Below are 21,024 nucleotides of genomic sequence, written 5' to 3'. Positions count from 1 at the left end.
TCTAAAATAAGGGGCTTGATTTATATAATTAATCAATATCTTAAAATGAATAACAAAAAATAAAAGCTAATAAATTCAGAATAATAAAAGCTTTTCAGCTCTGCTTTATCCAGAGGATTTTTAAATTTTATCTTAAAACTTTTAAAGAGAATTTTTTAATTTGACATTGTTTACCTCTATTTTCATATTTTTTTACTGATTTAGTTTTTAAAAGATTCTAGAATAAATTCATTTGTAATAATTACTAGACATTTTTTATTGATACAAAGGCTATTTTGTTTTTTGTGTAAAAAGTTTAAAAAAATTCTTTAACATTAAAAATGAATTTTCAAAGAGAAAACTTAATATTAGGAATAAATTATGAGCTGTTAAAAATTAAAAAAATCTTAGCTTTGCAAGAGTAATGAATGTATCATAAACTATTATTCCTGTAGCTCATAACTATAGCATTATACCCATGTTATTAGAAGTTAATTATTGAAAATTTCTTTGCCTTCCTTTTTAGGAAATAAAAATATTTTCTTTTTTGCCACATCTAGCGTCAAAAGTTATTTAAAAGTAACTTTGAATAACGTAAATCATGATCAATTAATAGACTTAAATTATAAAACTTCAATTTTTATCAAAATAAATAATGCAGACGACATTATTAAATATGTTCAACTCATTCAAAAATAATGGCAGACGATTCTCATTTCCTTTAAACTATAGATTTAAATATATTCTAGACATTTCAATGTATCAGAAAATCGTGTTTCAAAGTTATTCATCTCATCGAATTTATGATTTTTTGCATCCTATTATGAATGCACACTGAACGATTCCAGGAAAATTCAATGCCTGTTTAATAAACATATTCATGTGGAAGAAAAGGCAAAAGGTAATTCATTCATTCATTTCATCTTGTTATTAACTATGTTTTTAATGATGATAACAGTATTCTAAAATTTATTTTCTTTACTCTATCAAAATCTTTTCTACTGTTATCGAGTTAACTATTTTAAAATATATGAGAGCTTATAAAAATAAAAAGGTTTCTTTTTATTTTTATAAGCTCTCATATATTTTATAAAAGTAGTATAACTATATTTTGAAGCTTGATATTTATTTCTTTTCTCTCGTTTTATAAAACTACTATTTAGTAAGATATTTTGCTTTGCATTCACATTCCGCAGTTCTTAGCAAATGTATCAGAGGTTTAAGAATTTATTGTAAAAAATGCTATAGCTACTCATGCCGTTTATTGGACTTAGGAATCAAAAATTAGAACTGACTTTCCTTTTAAAATTGTGCACTATTACACATTTGTGTAAACTCAAATATTCTGATAAGTTTTCACGATTCTTGGTTATTTGGAAAGACTTTATTATCCCGAAAGGATCTGCATTTGAATTATTTTCAAAAATGCTTTCTTCATTGATCTGTAAGTAATACTTTACTATTTTTATCATTACTGACTCAAGCTATTCACATGTGTCTTATGTCTGCTAATCAAATACCGTCTTTAGAATAGAGTAATAGTGTATACAAAGCTCAAATTTGTTTTCGGACATTTGTGTTTTTTCACATTTATCTACATAATTACGAAATGTTAGTAAAATGACTTGACTTTTCTTTCACATATACTACTGATAATCTATTTGTTTTGAAAAAAGTTATTCAAAATGTGTTTGGTGCAAAAATTTTTTTTAAATGCTCTGAAAATGAACTCATATAAGCGTTCTGACACTTTGAATAAACAATTTATATTTAATAAAAGCATGAAAAAACGAGATATTTAATATTTCGTAAGATATCCTTTAGTTAAAATAGCATTTTTCATATGCTTCAGCCTGAATTCAACTAATTTTTCTGTGTAAAAATATTCCATTTTTTCTATTCTTACGTAAGAATTGCTCTTAGTAGAGCTTTTGTAGAAGCATCATGTTTCCTTATTCTTTTTTCTAACTCACTCCATACATGATTCACAAGATTTAAGTCGGTAGAATATGGACAGTTTTTAATAATTTCAGACAGTTGTTTAATAGCCACAAGCCGCCGAACATTTAGCGCTTTATATTTAGGCTGATTTATCTTAATAGAACTTGAATGTATTTTACATTCTTAGTTTTCTTGAAGGTGCTTCAAATTTTATATGTTTATACTAATCTATTTGATTCTCAACAAACACTAAATTCCTTTAAACACTGAATTCCTTTCCCTTTAAAGACAACAAAACAACCCCAAGCCATTATGCCTCTATTACCCGTGCGTAACATTAAACAATTAGATTTCAAATTAATTTCTTTAATTTTGCTCAAATTAATTCGTTTATTAATTCTCCAAATATTTTATATAACCTTTTTACAGTATGATGAAACTTTGCGATTGCTTGGCGTATTAACGAAGAATTTCCTTCTAATTGACAGTCTGCTGTGTCTATATTCTTCAAATGACTATTCTAAAAACTTCAGGGTTAACTTTTGTTCCAAATCTTTCTTATAAATCTCCTAAAACCCTTCTCTGCCTTGCAGAACTAATTTTTAAGTCTTATTTGATTTTTCGCAAAATAAATCTGCGATTCCTTTTTTTTTAGCTTGGAATACATTCCAGATTTCAGAGCATTTTCAGCAGTTCCACTAAATTGCCATTGTTTCATTAACATCAAAGATAGTTAAACGCTTTACATTAACGACGTTTTGGATATTTTGAATACCTTTACGAGGTATAAAAAGATGAGTTATTAAATTTCTAGCAGAATTGGTGGCTAGTTTGTAGTCTCTTGCTCTGTTCACTTTAGAAGTGGAATTGTTGCTATATTTTGCTAAACAAGCAAAAATTTCTAAATGTAGGCGGTAATTCTTGCGATGTATGTATTTTCATTTTAAACAAACAAAAAAAAAATAAACAGGTAAAAAAAATCTAAAATGTTTCAAATTTTAAATTACGTCCAAAGGGGCGTTTTTTAACATTTTGTGTGTTACCTTTCTTTATTAAATATCATGTTCCTCGCACTTAAACCATAAGATCCAGTGCAACAGCAATATCGCAAAATAGTTTTAAAACGAGCATATCTTTAGAATTTCCGATACAGAGACTCACGCGCTGGAGATAAAAATGTTTTTTCTGCACAACGTTGCCATTGCTCGCTTTGAAATCCTTGAGTTTGTTAATCAAAAATTCGTCAAAGTTTTAAAAAATAGGAAATCGATCATAAAACAAATTTCAAATTTCAAATTTGGTCTTCCACATGCTCATATTCGTTGGAGGATTACGTTATTCAAAATTCGATGACTCTATGTACCGTTGTTTTATCACAATACGAGAAATATACATACATTTATGCAGATTTTTCATTATTTAATTTCTTCAAATATAATGCAGGACTCTAACATTTTGTGCAACAGTTTGAAAAGTGAACCGACATTTATGAGTCCGACGCAAAATGCCAAAACGAAACTAATAGTCCTTCGGGATTCAAATCCCTTTGGAAAAAAAAAAAAAAAAAAAAAATCAATTAAAAAAAATCTGAAATGTTTCAGATTTTAAATTACGTCCAAAGGGGCGTTTTTTTAACGTTTTGAGTGTTACCTTTATTTATTAAATATCATGTTCTTTGCACTTAAACCATAAAATTCAGTTCAAGAGCAATTTCGCAAAATAATGTTAAATTAAGCATATCTTTAGAATTTCCGATATACACAGTCTCGCGAGCTGGAGATAAAAGTATTTTTTTTTCTGTATAACGTTGCCATTTCTCGCTTTTAAAGCATTGAGTTTGTAAATCAAAAATTCGTTAAAGTTTTACAAAATATAAAATCTATAATAAAACAAATTTCAAATTTGGGATTTCAGATGCCCATATTCGCAGTAGGATTTCGTCATTCAAAATTCGATGGCTCTATGTACCATTGTTTTATCACAATGCGAGAAATAGACAATCATTTATGCAGATTTTTCATTATTTAATTTCTTCAAATATAATGCAGGACTCTAACATTTTGTGGCAACAGTTTGAAAAGTGAACCGACGTTTATGAGTCCGACGCAAAATCGCTAAACGAAAACAATAGTCCTTCAGGGACAAAGCCCCTTTGGACTAAAAAAAAAAAAAAAAAAAAAAAAAAAAAAAAAAAAAAAACATTATCTACAAAAGCATTTCAACAACAATTTGGAATGTCTGAATTATTATGTGAATTACTTGCTAACACGTTTTGAGCAAATTATTTTATTACAAGGAATATTTTAATGATTTTTATTTTAGAAGCATAACTATATATATATATATATATATATATGTAAAAATATAGTACATTAGAAGAAAAACTGGAATCTAGGCATTTAGTACAAGATCTATGCAAATAAATATCAAAAATAGAAGTGTCCAAAAATAAATATGAGCCACTGTACATACTGTTGTACACTGAAAAGAGTTTTTCATTTTTCATTCAGATTTCATAAAAGGTTTAGGCGAGAATGTAATTACCAATAAAGAAGTTATTTTAATATAAATGATAAAGCTTGGAAACAAAAGAAATCTTCTAAAAAAAAGAAATCTTCATACTATGAATTTGTAAGTTTGAACTTGACTTTTTTTCTTAAAGACTGCGAAACAATTCCTATAAATCATTTTCCTTAGAAATATTATGCTTCATTCAAAAAAGGTAAATTTAAATTTTATCACTTATTTTCTGGCATGTAATTTCATACTCTAACTGTTATTAATATATCTAATTAAGTGTTTTTAAATTTTAATAAATTATGAAGCATAATAGGATATACGATTAAATGTTTATCCTTTACAGTTTATTGAAATACGTTATTTGTTCAAATGACATTCTCACTCAGATGAGAGATGATAGAACATATCGCACCTGGTATGTTATATAAATAGAAATACTGAAAAGAATTATGTGCATCTTGTCCTGAACCACAGAATCAGTTAAGTACATCTATATTTTATATCAAAGACCAAACAACGTAATTACCTTTTAGATCTCTCAGTTATCATAGTTTTAAGAATTGACATTAGATCATCCAATAGATAGGAATTCCCCGTTTAAAATCCCAGACAAGTTCCAGACATTTAGTTTAACCGGTTGTTTTATGTTTTTTAATGTTCTTTATTAAGCCTAAGTAGATTAGCGGAAGCATGATGCTCTGCATAGCATCTGCGTGCAAGACGTCAGTGAAAGTTTGCTCTGCCAGTTCAACAGACTGGTTTAATGTGAATTAGACCAAATTTTGTTTGTGTTAAAATGCATCATTATTACCTCGTTTCTGTGACCCGATCCCAACGGTGATTGATGGCTAAGTTGGTGAGGGGGTAAATGTGTTGCTTATGTTGAACTATGCTGAAAAAAAAGTGACAGTATTTGAATTAAAGCGAAACACATGAGAGCCATCTAAGTATATGAAAAAAGTATTATAAGAAATAATTGTAATTTGACAGTAATGTAGTATATTTGTTCCATATCTTAAGCTGTGTTAGGAAACGCGGTTCGAAAACGCTTAATCACGCTGACCAGCGCGCTATTTTTTGTTCCATAAGAAGGATATTCATGAAAAGATGGCTAGAAGCTTTTTTTTTTTCCTTAAATATAAGCTCTAGGAGAATGCGCATTGGGGCAAAACATTTAGAAAATAAAGAAAGATAATTTTATGAAAACTATTTCAGTTCTTTGTCTTGAAGGGTTATGTAAGAGTAAAATTTAACTTTCTATAATGTATCTATAAGCCCAAACACGTCAATCAATAAATTAGCAAAATATTCGTTTTATTTTAATAACTTAAATGCATACAATTATATAATTACATACTTGCAGTATTATTATTGGAGCTAGAGCAAATTTACGGATTTAGATGACTTTTCAATGCTTTTATTGCATGACTAGATTTTACCAGGCATGCATTGCAATGCTACTTAAAGGAAAGAAAGTGTTCGTGTTTTAATGAAAGTTATTGAAGTGCTTTTGCATATACAATATTTTTTGTTTTTCCATCTGGTTCGTATACTAATAAATCGTCAGGTATTCCAAAGCGTGAAAAGACCACATACAGTTGCCCATATGAAAAGCTTAAAGTGCTAACACACTATAAAATAATTTAATTTTGGCGGTGGCAACACATTTCTCTTAAATAGCGAGTTTGTTTATTAAATTCTAGAAAAATTAGTATTATTGCTTTTACTCGTAAGGCAACACTTTTTTTTTTTATCGCCGAGTTTTCTGATTAAATTTGAAACATACATATCTTACGTTTTGCAGAGTCGCAACTCAAAACTTTTAAATCTTTGAATTTAATCAAAAGTTCATTAAATTAGCGTAAAATATATGTATCTAAAGAGTGCCAACCCCATGGGCTGGTTTTTGAGAAATGTCATGTAGACACTGACCTTCCTCTTTTTTGAAAGTCGAGTGTGGCAAGTTTCATAAAAATCGGAATTAAACTGTAGATTTGTATAAAACACAAACAAATATTCATTCATTTATATATATATATATATATATAGAGAGAGAGAGAGAGAGAGAGAGAGAGATGAAGCAAATTTTACTTAGCTTTATTAAGAAAACCCTAAACAGCTTGCTCATTTTGAAGATTTCCACCTTTCCAAGCACCCTTTGAATTTACACACACCGATAAATGCTGTATTTGTATTCGAAATTTATATAACGTTCAGCTAAAGGTTAGTGAACCCAAGTATAAGTTTTTACATTTGTTTGCATTGTACCTCATATCATTCTTAGTGGGATTATTGTAAAGGTATCACGAAAATATGAAGTAGGGGCTTGCAGAAGAGAAATATCGCATTGGCGGTGAACTACATCAAAATTCCGAAAACGTCTGATTAGAAATTCAATGAAACTGATCATTTTAATTTTCATATTTCGTAAACCTCGTTATCTGTCGTATCATAACAATCTCTAAAATGTCTAAACTTCTAAGTTTAAAACCAAACGTATGTTAGCAGTATGAAGATTAATTAAGAGAAGATTAATTTTTTAAATAATTATCAACGCTTAAGAAGGTCGGCAAATTCTATTCGAAAAGAAAACGCAGATTTAGTGCTACTCTCTTAAGCATCAATCAAATTGTAATCTGGACAAAAATACTGTTGTTGATTCACTTCATAGATTTTAACTTCCTTAGAAAGATGAGTAATTAACAAAAATAATGAAATCAAGCAAGCATCCATTATGTGACTAATAAGCAGTAAGAGCTAACAAATTTTGCAATGCAAAATTTTAGCTCTCAGCTTTTAGCATGTTTTTTAATTTAACCAGAAAATAAATTGTTAAATAGTAATTTTGGTATAAACATTTTGCACATCGGTTGTAGGATGTAGTACGCTTAGCTATCATAAAATGTAACTAGATCTACCTAAGTGTTGTTCCTTGTGAATTCTTGCCGAGACTGAAAGATGAACATAACCCGGGAAAAGGTGTAAAAGACCTGTTATTGACTATAAAATATTTAACAGTTGGCACGAATTTACGTGATTACTAGAAACACCGACCACTTGAGTGAGAACTTAAAAGATAACGTAAATATAAATGTAAACGTAATAAGTAGCGCAAGATTACACAATTCAATTTAAACTAACAGGCTAACTCAAAAACCCACATCGGTATGATACTAATTCCACGGCAAGAATGAGTAGCCGCTGTTAAGATTAAGAGGTCGTAAAAACTTACAAACGTGCGCTCACAATAGCGAAATCACGCTCTGTCTAACCCCTTCGCTCTAACAGTTTAAATACTCTCGTTCATTCTACTTCATTTACATCCCAGCGAGGAACACGAAGGGAAATTAGAGAATTCAGGAAAGGCTCACAAAATAAAATAACTTTTAGTAAAAATAAGAATCCCACATCTTTCCCCTACAGAATTTAACTATCGTCACAAAAAGGCTTTAACTAGCCTTGATAAAGATAAAATCCTAAACGTAAGCCTGAATCAACCCTCACAAATTTTTGAGGCTTAAGATTAATTAATTCGTTTTACGGATCAATGCCTCCTTCCATTGCATACATTGCCTTATAATTATTTCCTCTTATCTACTTCCAGTCTACTCAAAGGAAAATAGTTTAGAACTACATTTGATACATTCACATAACTTTCAAGCTTGAACACAATTAGATATGTATTTTTATTTAATATTCATCGAACGTTTGCCTGTTGCATTCTTTCTAAATTTTAAATCTCTCCTTATCCTCTTCAGCAAGGTGCACTGATATGAGCGCGTGAGTTCATTTAAAACGTCTTCTAGACTTCCATCTAACCGACATCCTACTTGTTAGTATCTAGACTTACGAGATCTCAGAATTACACCCTACATTAAAATCTCAGCCCTCAAGTGCTAATTCTAGTGAAAACTTAACTTAGCATTGGAGAGCTTAACTTTAATTAATTCAAATTTAACTTTAGTGTAACACATGTTGGAAAACAAAAGCACACATGAATAAACATGAATCTAAAAACGAAGAAATTCAACTATTGGAAGTGGCAGCCATTTTCTTTGATGCAGGCTCCCATCGTTTATTTGTCTGCTGTTTGTCACATTTTTTGCTTTTCCAACGCTGGCGGTTGAACTTCTCTCACACTTGTTTCAATGACCTTCAGTTTTACAAGGTTTTGAGTTTTGTTGCGTCTCTGTTAACGGAATCTTGTAACAAAAACTCCTGGTGGGGTCTTAAGTAAGCCTTATTTTGTTTTAAAAAAAGTCTATTCACGAACGCCATTTACGCACAAATCTATATTTATCCTTGCAATGGAAAAAAAAAAACTGGCAAGATTATAGATGTTACATGAGTGTTTGTACAGAGGTTTTCAAACTCAGAAAATGATTAATAGAAACCTCTTTTCAAACATTTCGAATAACATGTGAATTTAATTTGATATGTATGATATATATATATGAAAGAAATTCTTTAATTGAGTGATAAGATCGTTTTAACGTTTTCTTTCAAAGCCATGTACAATGAAAGCTATTACGGCTACCACCTTCTTAAGACGATCACTTCTGAGAGCAATCAGCATTTTTCAGAAAAAATCGTTAACTGTAAGTTAACCGTTATCATCACTTATGATAATTTTCTCCAAAGCAGTCACTTCTGCATAAGATTAAAATCATCTGGAATCGCATGTTTTCGCTATTAGTTACGGAAACTTTACACTATAATTTTAAACACAATATAAAATAAACAAATAATGAATGAAAGAAGATTCTTTTAACATTCAAAATTTTTAAATCCAATCGAAAGGGCCTCTTTCCTAATTTATCATCCGCCAATCGACTTCCGTTCTCGTTGTCCAAAACAGTTCAACGATAAATCTCTGCAAGCGTTTTACACATCTTACAAAATAAATGGACATTATAAATCTCTTGAAAATCAATTTAAAGGTACTTGACTCCTAAGAGTTAAAAAATTTGTTTTTTCAGAGACAGCTGAACAGATTTTTATGCTTGTCTAAGTGTTAAATAAACATGAACAAATATTAATTTTTTTTTTCAACAGGAAGTATTGCTTTACGGTTAAAATGGAAGTCTTCGCAATAATTTCAAACTCATTCTCGGATTAAAACCAGTTGTATGCATAATTTTCTAATACAGGTTATATTTCTAACCGACAGTAGTAATCAGTTATTTTTAATAACTATGAATGTAATTTGTTGCATTTTTGTTCACATGCTAGAGATATTTTAAAGAATTTCTTGTTTCACTATCATGTTTGTTAGAAAATAAGAGAAACAAGGCTGACATTCTTGTCCCTTTTAATGTACATATCAATCGGCATATTAATTTACATTTAATTTACATGTAATATTTTAATCATGTATTTTTAAGAAAATTCTATTTTCTGTTCTTCAAAATATTCTTAATGATGTACAAAGATTAAAAACTTAATATATTATGACAGGTTTTTTTTTAAAAATTCTTAAAAGTGCTATTTGTTCTTCAGAGTTACTTGTTTCTGATAAACATATTATCATATAAGACGCAAATTATTAAAATAAGTTTTTATTTTGGTGAAAAGAACCATACAGACTTTGCTAACAAAACTGCGTATAGAAATATAGTTATGCTTTTGGGGGCAAGATTCGTGTCAACATTCTTCATGAAACGTTTGTACGAAAAACTCTGAAGTGCATATTTTTTCCCTTGTAAAGCTTCCAGGCTGTGTTTTAGCTTCAAGTACAATGAGATTTCTCAAACTGAAAAAATATGGTATGATATTCTTCTTGTAAATGAAACTATATTAAAATAGAATATTTACGTCGATTTTAGTATACATATATTTAGTGAACCGATGCTTCTTCTTATCATTATCAAACTTCATTGAGTAATTGCCACGATTACCATTTCACTGATAACCACTTCACTGAGTTAACTACCCCAATGCTTCCTGCCTTAGCATCGTGGTAGGAGAGCCGTCTGCTATAGCCTTGGGCTCGAGTTCGATTCCAGGAGTATGCATGGACGTATGTAAATGTATAATGTTTTTGCCCTCTCGAAAATATGTTTCCTGAGGCAGTTACCTTCAAAGCTGGAATGGATAAATCCAAATTATCAGTTTTAAAGTGCCCAAATTACAAGCAAAAAATAGGAGCAAGCCTCCCTTGCCTTTTGGCCACGAAAAAAATTCGCAAACCTTGTTTGGCTGTGAGTTCAAGTAAGGAAACAGTAACAACAAATTTAATTAAATATCTGTTTTAAGTCTAAAGTTACAAAATTAAAAAATGGGGTATTTCAGCGACAGGATGATAAAAGATCATTTAGAGATATAGGCAATTTTACCAAATTTGAACATTTTTAGTTTCATCTGTTTTTCTGAAATATACTGAGAAATGTTTGCAAAATCTATATCAGAAAAAACTTTAGCGATACTCATCAAGCTTAAATTAGGAATGTGTTGGGAGGAATCAAGTAATTGATAAAAACTAAGTTAAAACATTTCGGTAAGAAAATTGTGAAAATTGTAGAAATGCAAACTGGAATACTAAATCGTATAACATTCAAACTGTAAAACTCCAGGAAGCAATTTAGGCACGTAAATGAGCTTCTATTATATTAGTATGATAATTAGATAATTTTATAAGCTTAAGAATTAATACAGAAAACGTACTTGATTTAGAGCTTAAGAATTAATCAATTTCTTCTAATCCTGTCCAGAAATCCGATTCAGTGCCAACTGCAATTTTTATTTATGTTTATCAAAATTTAAACCTACTTCCTAGAAAAAAGTGACATTAAATAAATTTTAATTGTGATACATAAAATTGAAAATAAAGCATGATTCATATTTAATTGTGATACATAAAACTGAAAATAAAGCATGATTCATATTTAATTGTGATACATAAAATTGAAAATAAAGCATGATTCATATTTAATTGTGATACATAAAATTGAAAATAAAGCATGATTCATATTTAATTGTTATACATAAAACTGAAAATAAAGCATGATTCATAGTTTAAGAAATTAAAATTTTTCTAAGCTTTGTATATGGTATTTAAAGCTAATACACTACCTTTTAACGATCAATAGTGTGTTATTTTACGAAAAGCGCAAATTCACAGTTATAAAGTGAGTTTTTTAGCAATAATTGTTAAAAAATCCATAATTATTGCCCATCAACATTTGGCTGAAAATAAAAAATATTCTATTCAATTTTTCGATGAGTCATTTAGATTTTAGAGACACTGAATACAAAGATTAAAACTTATTCTGATTAGACACACATGTAATTCTTAATCTGTACTCATGAATTGGTCTGAATACGAAATAAATTCGCACTCACTCCACGTTTTTAAAAAAATCTGTTTTGATTTCTTATTTCCTGTAGATTACAAACTTCATCTTCCAAAGACGTACTTCAGCTTGAAAACTTTGATGTAGAAGAAATAAAACGTAATGAAAAATAGCGGGTCTTTTTACGAAGATTGCAAATTCATAGTTATGCATTGAGTTATACAACCCATCAACATTTCGGCATGTGTAAACATGAGAAGTGATTTGTCATTTCCCGTTGAGCATATCATTTCTTTTAACAACCTGACACGAATGTAGAATAGTAATGAGTTGTTACGTTTATGGAAATAAGGAAGGTTAGGCGTCGCTTGAACCCATCTTCTAATCGGTTTTACAACATTTTTAAACTGAAGGGGTAACATAAATGAGACATATTCATACAGAACTTATTTTATCATTCCAAAACTTGTACTTGAATTATATATTCAGCTTAAAATGTTTTCAGTAATTATATAATAATAAAATAATAGTTCGCATCTACTCGTAATAGCTTTAGATGTGACTGTTATTGTATATAAAAGGTATTTCAAATAAATAACAATACAAAATATCTCTTGAAATACCGTTGACAGTTTTGTAGTGTTTGAATTTCAGAAATGAACCAAATAAATTAGATTTTCTGATCTCTACATATAATAAAAGAAAGAGTCTGCCTGTGTGCGTGTGTGTGTGTGTCTTTCGTTCGCGCTGCGCGTAAGCTAATAGACCCACGGCTACGAAATTTGGTACATAGGTGCATCTAGACAAGAGCCAGTGCACCTCAAAGCGAGTTTTTCGAAATTCGAATTCGAATTTTTTTTTTATTTTATGTTTTGTGACGAAATCACGTCATTTTGAGGCATAATGGGCTGTAGGAAAGCAAGATTTTATTCTACACACTCCATTTTTGCATCGTCATGAAACATAGACACTTAGCTATTTTACGAACTTAAAATAAATTTCGTGTTTCAATAAATCGATTAAATACGAATTTATTTAACAAAGGGAGCTTAACACCTTTTCAACGGGATTTTTTCTAAAAACGTTTATTTTTAAAAATGTAAAGTTTATTTTTCTTTGATTTTTGAACACGTTAAACTTTCATCCTTGCGACTATTTTTACAAAAAGAATTTTGGAAAAATGATAATATTTTGTATTGTTTAAAAATTTTTTAAATGAAGCTTCCGAGTACACTTCTCACATCTTTAAAAATGTGATTTTGACAACAATTTTCCTTTCTTATTGTTGTTAATAGATTTTTGATGAAATCGCATCATTTTGAATAGTTTCATTCTTTTAGAAATATGGGTTTGGGAACAATTTTTCATCGTATTTCTTATGTCACCGTTGTTAAGAGATTGGCATATTTCATTGTCATTTTTATACATATACTAGCTGTACCCGCCCGGCGTTGCCCGTGCATTTAGAAAATGCAGATAAGTGTGAAAATGCAGGAATAGTAGTGTAGGACATGTAGACTGTCTCTCTCTCTTCCCCCCCCCCCCACAAGCTACAAAAAAGAAATGAATTGTAATTAATCGATTTAATGTATCGTCAAAACAGCAAACTAACGCTAGAATAAAGAAATCAATTGTTACAATCGAACGTTATTTGAAAACAAATAATAATATCAGTGAGTCAAAAAAACCGTGATTAATTAATTATAAATAATTTTTTTAAAATTTTTCTAATTCAAAAATCGAAAATCGGGCTTCGAGGTCTGGTGGCCAGCCCCTTTGTGCTTCCGTATAAAAAATTCCAGGTCCCTGCGTGCGATAGATTTGGCTGGAGAGCTCGGTCAGACAGACAGACAGACAGACTTACACTTGCTTTTATTATTATAGATAATACATTTTTATTGATTTTTTTTTTTTTTTGATAAAGTTGTTCTGTAGAGTAAAATTCTGCGCGTAATTTTATGTTTTTTGAGTTGTTTTTATGTCATTTTTTGCTTATTTCACTGTTTGTAAGATACTGAAAAGTTTCGCATGATTTTTTTTCTTCAACGGAAAGTTGGTTAATTTTTTTATTAGGATAATTAATATTTGTATTAATGGATATAGCTTATTTCATTGTAATTTTTTTCTCTTGAAAATATAAGATAAACTATCATTAATTATACTTTGCTTTTCAGAATATTTTTTTTTTTTTTTTTTTTGTATTCTTTTATGTTATTTATTGCTCATTGCACTGTTTTTAAAATATTGAAACGTTTTGAGTGATTTTTTTAGGAAACAAAGTTCTTAACCTCCTTTATACCATTTGAGTTCTTAAGACTTTGCAAAGGGAAGTTGGTTAATTTATTTATTAGGATAATTAATATTTGTATTAAGGGATATTGATTATTTCATTGTAAATTTGTTATACGTAATAACATTTTTTTATGAAGCTGTTCTGCAGAGTAAAATTCTACGCAGTTTTTAAATTTAATGTTTGGTGTTTCCTTCAGCCATTTTTCCGGTACATTTAAAAGCCAGACGAAGGCTGGCAACGAAGCTGCTAGTTATGAATATTTTTGGCTTGTGAAAACTTTTAGTGGAAATATATGAAATGTAAATTAATGTATGAAATACAGCATGAAGAAAGTTATCCTCTTTCTTAACTTAGAATTTTAAAGGATGGAAGCGTTCATAATGAAGAAAATTCGTTCTAAAAGTATCTTCTGATCTGAAGAAACAGTTCGTATTTTGAGTATTGTAATAAACAGCATTTCATTAAAAGCAAAATTTCAAATTTCGAAAATTTAGTGATTTCTGCAAATGTTAATTTGTAGCCAGTGATCTAAATTAGGGTTTCACGTTACAGAAACAGAAGATAACAAAGGAAATTTACTTCTAAAACAAAGGAAATTTACTTCTAAAAGTAAATGCTTATTACTTTTAGTAAATTCATTTTACCACATTGAATTCAAATTTTTTTTCCGAATTCAATTTTCATTGTAAAACATATTCTTATTTTCATTTATTTCTCTAAAATTGTGAATACGTTTTTAAATTATGTGACGCTCTTTATTTAATGCGAGTACCTGTAAGGTTCTTGGAATAAAAGTTCCTGAATGATTACATAACCATCACAAATTTTGAGTTCCTAGATTAAAGCTCTGTCAACAACAGAGTGATTAACTCTTGTGAATAAAAAATTTCTACAATTAATTTTTAAAGAACAGCAAATGCAAAGCATATATGTACGCTGAAGCAGAATTCTCAACGCATTTTTTTATTTTAGATTTCCAAATTTCTATGAGCATATTGTTATGAGACTGTTTATTGTTGCCTTTCACCAGGATGTAAATGATATACGTGTGTATAAGACACGAGGTATTGAAAATTAGATAATTTCGGCAGCACCACTAACTGTTACACTATTCTATCACCAATTCTGAGAATTTAAACTGGTGTTAGCCAGTTGAATTACTTGAGTAATTAGTTAGATTTCAGCCAATAATTGTTACTTCTTTGTATTGTGAATCTCTACCATGAATTTACTTTGAGTTTTAATTCAAATCTTGTGTCATATGAAATCCAGCATGCTTCGAAGTTTTGAAGTCTAAGTACAAGTAGTGCCTCGGATACGTTTAAAGCTTTAAATAAAAAATTTGTTTAGTCTTTTTTCTGACTCTTGCTATTTTCATAGACTTGGCTATAAGTCACCTGACTGTCTCAACAGGGACCAGGTTAAAACTGATTTAATGTTGTGCATCACCTCAAACCGTGCCTGGAGATCTTTAACGTCTTCCTCAGGCGATGAATGCGCAACCGGAGGGCGACCAAACAAAAGACCAAAAGGCAGACGAAGGTCACGACCGAAGAGCATCTGAGATGGAGAATAGCCGGTAGTCTCTTGTTTCTCTTCCACCTTAGTATGATTTCGGCAGTTTTCTGAGCAGGGTCTTTCAGACAAGACGTCGGCTTTTCCAGATGAGGATACCTTTTGATGATGGATAGTTATGTCCTCGGATGTTGAAAGGAGTTTGTTGTTTTTGAAGTCCAAAGAAAAATTGTATTTCCTTAAAAAGTTCAATCCAAGTATGCAAGGATCTGTAATCTCTGCCAGATATGCCGTGTGATGGTAGGCGGCACTTCCAAACGTGATGGTCACGTTTAACTTCCCGTCTATGTCGATTTCATCACCAGATGCAGTCTGGAGGGTAACACAGGATGGCGTCCAAATGAGTTTAAATTGTTCAGCTAAATTTTCCCGAATGATGGTAACATTAGCTCCTGTATAAATGATCATATCGCAAGAAACTCTAACGATATGCCTATTGATGGACAGTCCATTACTGTTGCCACTCACCGTAGAAATTTTGAGCGCTTTAAAACGGGATTTTTCACTATCATTCAAACTCCGCTCAACGGTATGAGCACTAATTTTTTTCCTGCGTCGTTGGGGAATGGTTTTGTTTTCTGTGCCCTAGTGTGTTCTGAAGTTCCTTCGTACGTGGCCTTCAGATCCGCAGTTATAGCACTTTGGTTTCTTGTCACTCCTTTTCTGTCTCATGGCATTTAATTTTCTGTCTTATTTTCCGTGCTCTGGGGTGTTCTGCAGTTCCTTCGTATGTGGCCTTTAACACAGCAGTTCCAGCATTTTAGGATTGGTTCCTTTTCATTCCTATTCCGTTTCAAGGCATTTACATGTCTGATCAAATCATCTGTTTTATTTTACGTGCCCGGTGTGTTCTGCAATGCCGTCGTATGTGGCCTTCGGTATCAAATTTCTAACACCTTAGAGCCAGTTTGTTTTGACTCCTACTCCGTATCAAAACATTGGCTTTTATTGAATCATCTAAACGAGCATCAATTCATTCACTGGCTCGTGGTTTAGCTCAGCTCTGACTGGGTAGCGATCTCTACGGGTTGCTTGCTGGGCTGCCTCATAGCGTACCCTCGAATTTCATAACGTACCCTAGAGCGCTTTTTACTTTTTATTTTTAGCGTACCCTAGAGCGCTTTTTTTTTCTTTTACGTCCTTGACATCCGCCATTCGCAGAGCTCTTGTGTTTCAGGATCCGGATGCCATCGATGAAGTACTGCAGGGACAATATTTCCCTTGTTTCCATTGGGCACTCCAAAAAGGCAAGGTGAGATAGCCTTTCAGCATCCGTGGCGTGCTCTTGGAGTGTTTCCGTGGGCCTCTTTTGACGGGATTTTAATTGAAGCCTACTGATATAAGTCATCATGACAAAGTAATGTAGTCTTTAAACATCATCATGTTCATGGTCATGCGTAATGCAGTCTTTAAAACATTCCTCGCCTAAGCGTAGCTCCAACGCGCCGGACAGAGCTTCGAAGTCCCGTCTCTGGTTTTCTGAGTTTGAAAACAATCCGAGAAGCGGATCAGAGCTTTCAGAGAAGCGGCAAGATGACAGGCCTTAGTTTAGGATTCCCATCCATTCACTTTCTCCACTGTAGAAAATTGTGTCTTATACACTTGCCAGGAGGTCTTCCCATCATATGTGGATAGTTTCAGAAAGGGACGAGTAGGCATGGGTAGAAATTTAAAACCCTCAGAACTGTTTCCTGCTGTAGCTATGCACTTCCTTAAAGTGTCAACATTTTTTGGCGACGGCAGCAGAAACCCTATCATCAATGTGTTGTTGGACTTCAGAAACTCTTCCTTCTATTCGTTGCTCCACAGCAGAAACTCTTTCTTCTATTTGATCTTTTACAGAATAAACTCTATAATCGATTTGTTGGTCTACGGCCTGAACTCTCTCTTCTCTTTGTTCTTTGACAGAAGAAAATTTTTTTTATTCTGCCTTCCATAGCCTCAAATTTATTTTCTATTATGCATGTAATTTCTCTTTTCATCTCTTCTTGTCCTGCTTCAGTCTTTTCTTGACCAGCCTCCATCTTTTCTTCAAATGCCTTCACCTCCTCTTTAACGGATTCTTTGCTCGTTTACATCGCTTCTTTAATTGAGTTGACGGCCTTTTCCACCTTTTCTTTGAATGCAGCAAATGCAGTCATCAACTGCCTTATTTGTCCTTCCATCGCTCTTGTGACTGGTATTTAAAAACCCCACTCCTGCCTCCAAAACGTACATGTTTGTACGTTTTGGAGTTTGTACGTTTTCCAAACGTACATGTACGTTTCTCCAAAACGTACATGTGTAGCGTGCGTACATATTTGTAATAAATTGAATGCACAAGTCCGATAAAAAAGCCAATAAAATTTATTCTTATCACAAGGAACAAAACAAATTGCTAAAAACTTTCCTCACAGATATTCGTACAATATCACAATATCACTCAGTCGTTATATTTTAAACTACTAAGACGTAAGATAGAACTCAATTCAAAGCGCAGAGAAAACTAATCCGATCTCTCCGGGAATTCGCTACAATCAACAATAAAAACTTAGTAAACAACTAATAAACAACTGAACTGAGATGTTCCAACATCTGCGTAAATTTGAAAAAAAAAAAAAAGTAAATGATGATCACAATTATTTTAATTTGAAACAAACTAACAATGTTTCGGAATAAAAATAATAAAACATTCTTGAATGATTAAAAGATAATAATCATAAAATAAATTTTGTTTGAGAAATGCAAAGGAAATAATGCAACAGCAAAAAGCAAATTGAGGGTTAAAAAATCTTTAACTCAAATGGTAACAAAGAAGGTATTTCATTGCCAGTGCTATCAAACCATATAAATCTCACGTGTAAGAAATAGAAAGAATTGGCATGCATAAACTAATGGATTACTTTTATTATTTAGAATTATACCTTTTGATAAAATAAGCTTACGTGATCTTGTTTCAGCTTACACTATTTACATAAAAGCTTTCTAACCTTTCATTCCAATTCACGCGCAGAGACGCCTAGTTCATTCAGCAAACGTTTCTGCATTGTGGGAAGTCTCAAGCTATAATTTTATTTAACAGTTTTCTAATTCTACGGACCTGAAAAATCAAGATATATCCATTTGTTAGAGTTTCTACGCTTGCGTTGTCGTTAACAATGAATTCTTTGTTCTTTGTCTTGTGAGAAATAATTAATATCTCATAACGAAGATCGAAGAAGTATGTAAAAGACCAGCTGTGTTAAAAAGACGTTTCAGTTTATTTTACTAGTATTGTTATTAGTAAAAGAACTTTCAAAGATTAATCAAAGTAATGATTTTAATTTTTTCACGCTAGTATTGTCTGACAGAGATGCTTATTATATATGCTTTATATTATTTATTGTAATTGTCAAAAATGTAGTTCTGAGAGATTCTAAAGTTAAAGATTTAATAATTTTGATGTAATATATAGTCCAAAACTATTGCTTTCTCTTGGAATTCAAAGTTTTACAGGGGCTAAAAATGTGTTAGCTACACTTTAAAATACTCTTTAACTACATTAACGTTTATAAAATATTCGTAAAAGCTAAAACTACTTTTAATTATAAGCTAATGTTACGATTAGAATTATCAAAAGTTACACCATAAGCTAAGGTTGTGTACATTGACAAACATTCATTTTCTTTTATGCTTGTTTTTAGACAAGTAAAATAAATAACAATTCTAATAATGCAATAATAATAAAGTAATTATGTATAATGCAATTAAAATCAAAGAATGAAATTATACTATCTTATATAAAACAATAAATAATTATATAGTATAAAATAACACAAAAAAAAAATAAAACTATATATATGTGAGTGTAATACCTATATTTTTTCACTTATTTCAATGAATGGAAATTTTAATACAAAACTTTTACTAGCTGATATGGATATTTCTAGACATTTTGAAATTAATCCTATGAAGTATGTTTCCTTAAGAGTTTTGCGATTGTTTCGGTTTCTACATCATGTTTAACTCAAATTTTATTAAACAGCTAACAAAGTTCAAGGAAGAAACAAAAAAAAAAAAAAAATTATAAGCTGTTTGCACAGCTATGTCCTTTGCGCAACATGCAAATTACATAAAAAGTTAAAAGAATTGGCAAATGTAGTTTGTCAGAAGTATTTTGAAATTTAGATTATGCAAAACGTTCTGTTGTACGGGCGCTCAGCAAAGAAGTAAGCAATTTTCATCCTATTTAAAATGGTTCCTTTTTAAATTCGTAACAGTGACATTCATAAGACCATGATTAATTGTAGTCTGTGGTCTAAAATGCCATGCTTATAAAAATATGTCTAGCTTGGAAAAAAATCCAAGCAACTATATTAAGGAATTAATCCGCCCTTTTAATGATTAATAGGGAGGGTATCCGCATTAAGAAGACTAATTAATTCATTAACATTAATATGAAAGATATTTTATGTTATATAAACAATTTTTATGATTTGAAACTTTACTATAATTTTTCCTTTCAGTTAGCCTTCAAGATGCAAATAGCTTTAAGCCAGTTAAGCCTGTTAATATTCCAGCTTTAGCCATTTTGCTAGCTGACGTTGAAACTCGTCATTAAAGCTTTGAGTCCGCTTAGTTAGGCCAAATTTGTGTACTCTCTTGCTACGATACCTGTAAATTATAAATTAAGCGTATGTTATTTTAAATACCCGCAAATGATGCTTTATCTTCAAATTCAAACTAAATTAAAAGCTTATTTAAAACATTCACAGGACATTAGTTGCATTCACATTAGATGGAGTGATAACTATCAGTCTGCTAGGGTCTGAAAGACATTTCAGGAAACGTTACGCGATTAGGTCCTTTAACTGGATTTTAAAGCAGATTATGAATCACAAATGAATGCAAGAAATACGCGAATGCATAAAAGCGCTAATCAAAACCATGTTTAATTTAAAGCACATTATTTAAAGCCTGCTTTAAATTAAAATAGACGTACATATTTAATCAGTACAGAATAGATTTTTAAAGACTTGTTTTGATATCAAATATGTACCAAATATTAAAGCTGCACGTAGGAATCATTATTAAAGAACGAAATCTTTCGATAGCCTACTTCCTGCCCCTACGATTACATTCAGTTTTTTTTAATATTTCATTTTTCTACAGCATGTTTACAATAAGTATGGAAAAGCATTCTTTTAAAGTACTAAGAAATATGGAAATTATGAAGATTTACGGTCAAGCAGAAGCTGATTTTAAATATTTTTTCTTAACTGGTGATTAGTATCTCGAAGCTAATGAAATGATATTTTTGAACTAAGATTCATATGATACATAATTATCCTCTATCATTGAAAAACTAACAACGACTGATTTAATCGATTAAAACTATAATAATTTATGACACTACTTTTATTTTGAAGTTGTATTTGAAAGATTCTAATCAGGTCCGATCGCGCT

The 21,024-nt window shown here is 30.7% G+C and overlaps 1 protein-coding gene across 2 annotated transcripts in view; it reads left to right on the top strand.

Annotated features, from left to right (window-relative positions):
* Window positions 1-742: 742 nt before the first annotated feature.
* Window positions 743-21,024, top strand: part of LOC118204075 (uncharacterized) — a 184,892-nt gene continuing 164,610 nt past the window's right edge. For both annotated transcript variants that reach the window (XM_085813752.1, XM_085813755.1), the window contains exon 1: window positions 743-880. The gene's annotated coding sequence lies outside the window, so the exon portion shown is untranslated. The remainder of the gene's footprint in view (window positions 881-21,024) is intronic.

The sequence above is a fragment of the Stegodyphus dumicola genome, chromosome 3 (genome assembly GCF_044657685.1).
Source record: "Stegodyphus dumicola isolate Sdum_Otavi_A_Nest chromosome 3, ASM4465768v1".
NCBI lineage: Eukaryota > Metazoa > Arthropoda > Arachnida > Araneae > Eresidae > Stegodyphus > Stegodyphus dumicola.
Note: the sequence above shows the minus strand (reverse complement) of the source record. Positions and strands in the feature narration are given on the sequence as shown.